Raw genomic sequence first — 6,000 nt, 5'->3', positions numbered from 1 at the left:
TAGGAATTGTTTAATCCCTCCTTCATATTTAAATGATATTCATGCCGGATACAGTATTCTTGCTTCAAGGCCCTTCTGTCTCATTGCACTAAATATATCATGCCATTCTCTTCTGGCCTGTAAGGTTTCTGTTGAAAATTCTGATGCTAGCCTGATGGGTTTTACTTTGTAGGTGACCTTTTTTTCTCTCTCTGGCTGCCTTTAATACTCTGTCCTTGTCTTTTATCTTTGCCATTTTAATTATTATATGTCTTGGTGTTGTCCTCCTTGGGTCCTTTCTGTTGGGAGTCTGTGGGCCTGCATGATCTGAGAGACTATTTCCTCCCACAGTTTGGGGACGTTTTCAGCAATTATTTCTTCAAATACACTTTCTATCCCCTTTTCTCTCTCTTCTTCTTCTGGTACCCCTATAATGCAGATATTGTACCTTTTGGATTGGTCACACAGTTCTCTTAATACTGTTTCATTCCTGGAGATCCTTTTATCTCTCTCTGCGTCAGCTTCTATGCGTTCCTGTTCTCTGGTTTCTATTCCATCAGTGGCCTCTTGCATCTCATCCATTCTGCTTTTAAATCCTTCCAGAGATTGTTTTATTTCTGTAGTCTCCCTCCCTACTTTGTCTGTTAGGTCTTGTATTTTTCTCTGCATCTCCATCTGCATGGTTATGCCTTTTATTTTGAATTATTTTTCAGGAAGATTGGTTATATCTATCTCATCAGGCCCTCTCTCTGGTGTTGTTTGAGTGATTTTTTACTGGACCAGGTTCTTCTGCCTTTTCATGCTGATAGAAATGATTGCTGGCAGGTGTCGCATGTGTCAGTTGGGAGAGCCAAGTCCCTTCCTGCTTGCTGGTCACGTTTCCCTTCTCCACTGCCTGTGCCTGTTACCCCCACACAGGGAGCAGTCTCTGGGTTAATTCCATGAGCTTCCTTTGGCAGGGTGGCTCTCGTGATGGCCTAAGGCAGTGCCGGATGTTGCAGGCACATTGGGTGTGTTCTCCTGTGAGAACAGCACCCCTTCATGCCTTCCGGACCTTGCCCCAGCTTCTTCAATCTGTGCCAGAGAGCTGCATGCTGGCAGCAGCCTCTGGGTCTGGCCCAGTTAGCTGAGTGCTGGGAGAAGTCTCTGTGTGGTTGCTGTGGGAGGAGCTGCTCCACAGGTTGTCTGCAGCAGTGGCGTGTCAGCCAGTTTGCTTGCAGCACTGGTGGGGGGGAATCAATGGGAGGCTGCATATCACCACGAGGGGCTTTGGAGGTTGCCACCCAGGGGGTTAGGGCACCTGAAGTTCCTTAAGATTTCCAGTCTGCTGGGCTGAGTGTGCCGGGATGATTTTGTCCACCTGTTAAACTCTTGTCCCTTTAAGACTTTTGAAATGCCTGCTTTTCTTTTTCCCAGGGGAGCTGGCTGTGGGGACCTGCTTGCAGTCTCCATCTCGGATTTTACTTTTCCGTTTCTCCAATATCCAGTACACTATGCAATGTGTTTCTGTGCTCCCAGTGCAGATTACTAGGGCTGGTTATTTAGCAGTTCTGTGCTTCCACTCCCTCCCCACTCTGACTCCTTTCCTCCCACCAGTGAGCTGGGGTTGGGGTAGTGCTCGGGTCCCGCCAAGTCACAATTTTGTATCTTACCCTTTTTGTGAGATGTTGAGTTCTCACAGATGTAGATGTAGCCTGACTGTTGTACTTTATCTTCTGGTCTCTCTTTTAGGAATAGTTGTATTTGCTGTATTTTCAAAAATATATATGGTTTTAGGAGGAGATTTGCACCACCCTACTCATGCCACCGTCTTGAGTGCCTTCTCTCAGTGGGTTTCTTAACTCTCTTGTCTGCTGTTAGAAGCAGCTGGTAGAGGGCAAAGGGTGTGGGTTTGGGATGAAATGGTTATAGATCTGTATGCTTGCTCTTCTATACACTGGTGGGGTAACCTTGAGCAGTTTGTTTGATTGAGAGATTATCTGTCTTCTTATTTGTAAAATAGGCAGAATCAAGCCCATTTCCAGAGCAGTTGTGAAAAGCAAGTGCAGTTCTGAAAAATCAGTGACAGCCTTTTGAGGATTCTCAGTTGGTGTTACCACAGCCTGCCCCACCTGCTCCTTTGCTGTTTCATGTTGCATGATGCAGGGCAGCCTATCAGTCAAGTGTCCCAAGGCCATCTATTTTGCTACTAAAAGTTCAGGACCCTCAGTTGTTTGAGTGGGTGTCAAGAGATTAGGACAGGTTGAGGGAATGATGCTCAGATCCATGTTGAGTCTTCAGGTTATTCTAGGGATGCTAAGGAAATCAGACCTGCCTGGCTCCCCAGAATTTCTCTAACCTCTGAGCCCAAATTCCTGAGTCTGGGCCTCACTGTTTCCCCAGGGCCCCAAACTCTGATGCTTACAGGGAGACTGAGCACAAACATATGTTGAGAAAAGGCAAACCAGCTTCCTGAGACACCCTCCGTATGAAATCAGAGCATACAGAGAAGGAAAGCCCTGGTCTGCCAACAGCTTCATTTCCTATGGGCCTCAGTTGATGTCCTGGGGATCTGAGGTATGACATGGGCTAATAACCATGATGGAAATTGTGCTGAATTAGCTTAATTAGCTGTTGGAGATGGGCTGCAGCAGATGCCAGCTGTGAAAACTAGCCCAAGTAAAAGCCACAGGGCATCACAGCAGTGGAGGGAAGGCCATTTCTCTGGCTGAGAGACCATCGTGTGATGGAGATTGTTGTATGTGGTCATAGTGACAAAGCTGCAGAGGAGATACTCAGCCCCAAATGCTGACTGGCCATGGCATGGGCCTGAGCAGGGACCAGTGTACCTTCCCTGCAGTGCCTTCCCCAGCCTGTTAGGGGCTTTCTACAGCTAGTCCACCAGGGAAATGACCAAGAGAGGCAATTTGGAAAAGCCTTTAATTTAAATTAAAACTTAAAAGAAATCTTTCATGTTGAGGCAATTGAAGGGTTGAAACAAAATCCTAAAAAGTCTATCTCCTGGCACATAACAGGCTTTTCAGAAATAAAGTAAAAAAGAAAGGGGTGTGGGGCCAAGGGAAGTTTTATCCAATGTTCTGAAAGGGCATGTGAACCAGAAAAACAAACCCAGAAAGAAGAAAGACAAGAAAGGAAATAAAAAATAAAGACAATAACAAAAAAACAAAAGCACTGTAATTTTTAAAATAGAAAAAAATTGTTTTTCTGATTATCTTCTTTTGTGTCATGTGATGCTGTAGTAATTCTGAATTGGAAGATGCATCTGCTGGGATTAACATAAATGTATACAGCAAATACATGTTGGTAGGTAAATGTGGCCTCAACAAGACAGTTTAGCTCTATCATAAAGGAAGCCAGAGGCAACTTGCCGCACTGATGGATAGTGACTGCATCAGGGTATGGGTGGGGACTTGATAATATGGGTAAATGTAGTAACCATATTGTTTCTTCATGTAAAACCTTCATAAGAGTGTATATCAATCATACCTTAATAAAAAAATTTAAATATATATATAAAAAATAAAAAAAAAAGAAGCCAGGGGGAGAGGAGAGTCTGGAGCTAATGTGCTCATTCATAGTCTCAAAGACTCGGGCTCCCAGGCTCCTGCCATACATCTGCTCCTCCATCAGCATTTGACTTCTACTCCAAGGAGGCTGCTTGAACTCCAGCCATCATGTCCACATTCTAGTCTGCAAGAATACAAAAGAGAAAGTGGCAAAAGGCATGTGCTAGCTATCTTTTAAGGAAGTTCCCTGGAAGTTGCTACACAGCACTTCTGAGTCCATCTAATTGGCCAGCACTAACTGCAAGGGAAAATGGGAAACTGGTTCTTGGGTACAAGGTGCACAGCTAAAACTTAGGGATTTTATCACTAAGGCAGAATGGGTAAATGGATAATGAATAGGCACACTGTAGTTTTGCCACAACATATAACAAAGAAACAGCCCATGGAAGCCCTGGGCTAGGTGGTCAATATGAGAATAAGCCTTCTTTTCCTCCTCTGCCCTTCACCTAAAGTGGGGAGCCTTGAGGATAACATGCTCTTCCCTGATCCTCCACAGTAATCCTCTAATCAGGTGCCCCAGAAAATCCTGCCAGAGCTCTGGGAGGCTGCACAGGCCACTAAGTCCATTGATGGTTTGTGAGCAAGTCAGTGATTCAGAAAGGAAGGCTGTCCTGGGCACTGCCAGGTGTATTTCAGAAGGAAGGTGCTGCCCTGGAGCATGACCCAGGCCATCCCACAGCTGCGCTCACCTCCCACAGAAGCTCCCTGCCATCCCCCACTGGCCTGAGCCCTCCCTCTGCCACATACACCATCCCACCTGTCTCCTTGGGCCCAGAGTGCAAGGACTCATCAGTTAGGTGCCCTCAGTGGGGCTGACAAGGCAATAATGATGGATGGTTGTGGGGCCTCCTGCACAGCCTGATGGGCTGGGCTTATGGGTTAACAAGACACTGAGTGAGCCTGTCCTCCACACCAAAGCCATCCAGCATTTCATGTTCAGTCCTCACAGTAATATTGGGGAGAAAATGGACTCATACCCTTTCCACTGATGTGAAAACTAAGGCTTAAAAAGGCTACTTGCATGAGGTGAACCCAGCTAGTAAGTAAGTGATAGTCATGTTTTAAGCCCCTGGCCCTCCTGACCCCAGAGAGTGCCCTAGACCCCTACATTATGCCCTTTAGCCTTTGAAAGGAGCTTGTCAGAGATACTCATTCCTTCCTGAGGCTGCTCACAATGGTGGGGAGCTGGAGCAGAAGCAGTGGGTGAGCAGGGAGGCTATGGTTGGCAGGCTTCAGCTTGCATCGTCATATGGGAACTAGGGGTAAGGGAATTTTGAGCAAAACTAATGATGGCTAATTGCTCTGAATAAGGGTCTGCCCAGTGTAGGCTTGAGAGTGACAATATTTCTGCTTTCTTCATTCCTAGCTCTCCTGCTCTGCTGCCTCTGAGCAGTTTTTGTGATACTAACAAGCTGGTGGGAGATGTCAGGAAAGGGATAATTCATTCCTCCAGCCACCGAGGAGGCCCTCCCCAGTGACAGACACTCTTCCTTTGGTGAAAAAGCAGAATCTGGCACCCGAAGGAGTGTCCAGCTGGGGTTTCATGCCTAATGCTCATGTGGTGGGAAGGGAAGGGAAAGTTTTATTCCCAGATGCATTTCTGCGCTGTCTGAAAGATGTGGGCTCATGAGGCCCGAAGGCCCCTGGGACCATCATGGCAAAGCCAAGCTGTGCAGCCAGCAGGTGCTAGATTCTTCTCTGAGTCCATCAAAAGGGGTCAGCTCAGAAAATTGGGGGCTCGGCTTTATTGTTGTTGTTGGTCTGTCTTTTGCTTGTTTTGCTATTTTTTATAATAAAGTTTCTCTGGGTTACATAACCATTTCCCTCATTGTCTATAGCCAGTCCATACCACCAGATCTGTGGTGGTGTCATCAGGGTTAGACCAATGAGAAGACTTTATCAGAATGACACCTTTTTGATAACAAGCCTCCAGTCCAGATAGTTCTTCAATTTGGTTCACCGCAACCAGAAGAAGAAAAATATGAATCAATTACTCAAGAGATAATGTTAGTCTCTGGAACTGAGGCCTTAAAGAAATTTCTTCTATGGTTCTTTACAAAGTGGCCCCTGGAATATAGCAAACAAGATATCTATTAGGGTATTCTCTTGATTAGAGTTACCAGGTACAGCAAATAAAAATATAAAACACTAGTTAAATTTGAATTTCAGTTCCAATTTAAGATAGGCAATGAATACATCTTTCAGTATAACTATGTTCCATGAAACATTTTGGACATAACTTATACTAAAAATTTATTTGGCACTGCATGATCTCACTTATATGTGGAACCTGAAAAAGCCACTCTCATAAAAGCAAAGTGTAGAATGGTGGTTGCCAGGAGCTGGACTGGGGGAATGGGGAGATGTACTCAGCATAGACATATGTCAGCACATCATGTTGCACACCCTAAATATACACAGTTTTATTGCTGAAAATAAATAATCCTCAAAAAGT

Source organism: Manis pentadactyla, chromosome 9 (assembly GCF_030020395.1).
Source record: "Manis pentadactyla isolate mManPen7 chromosome 9, mManPen7.hap1, whole genome shotgun sequence".
NCBI classification, from domain to species: Eukaryota; Metazoa; Chordata; class Mammalia; order Pholidota; family Manidae; genus Manis; species Manis pentadactyla.
Note: the sequence above shows the minus strand (reverse complement) of the source record.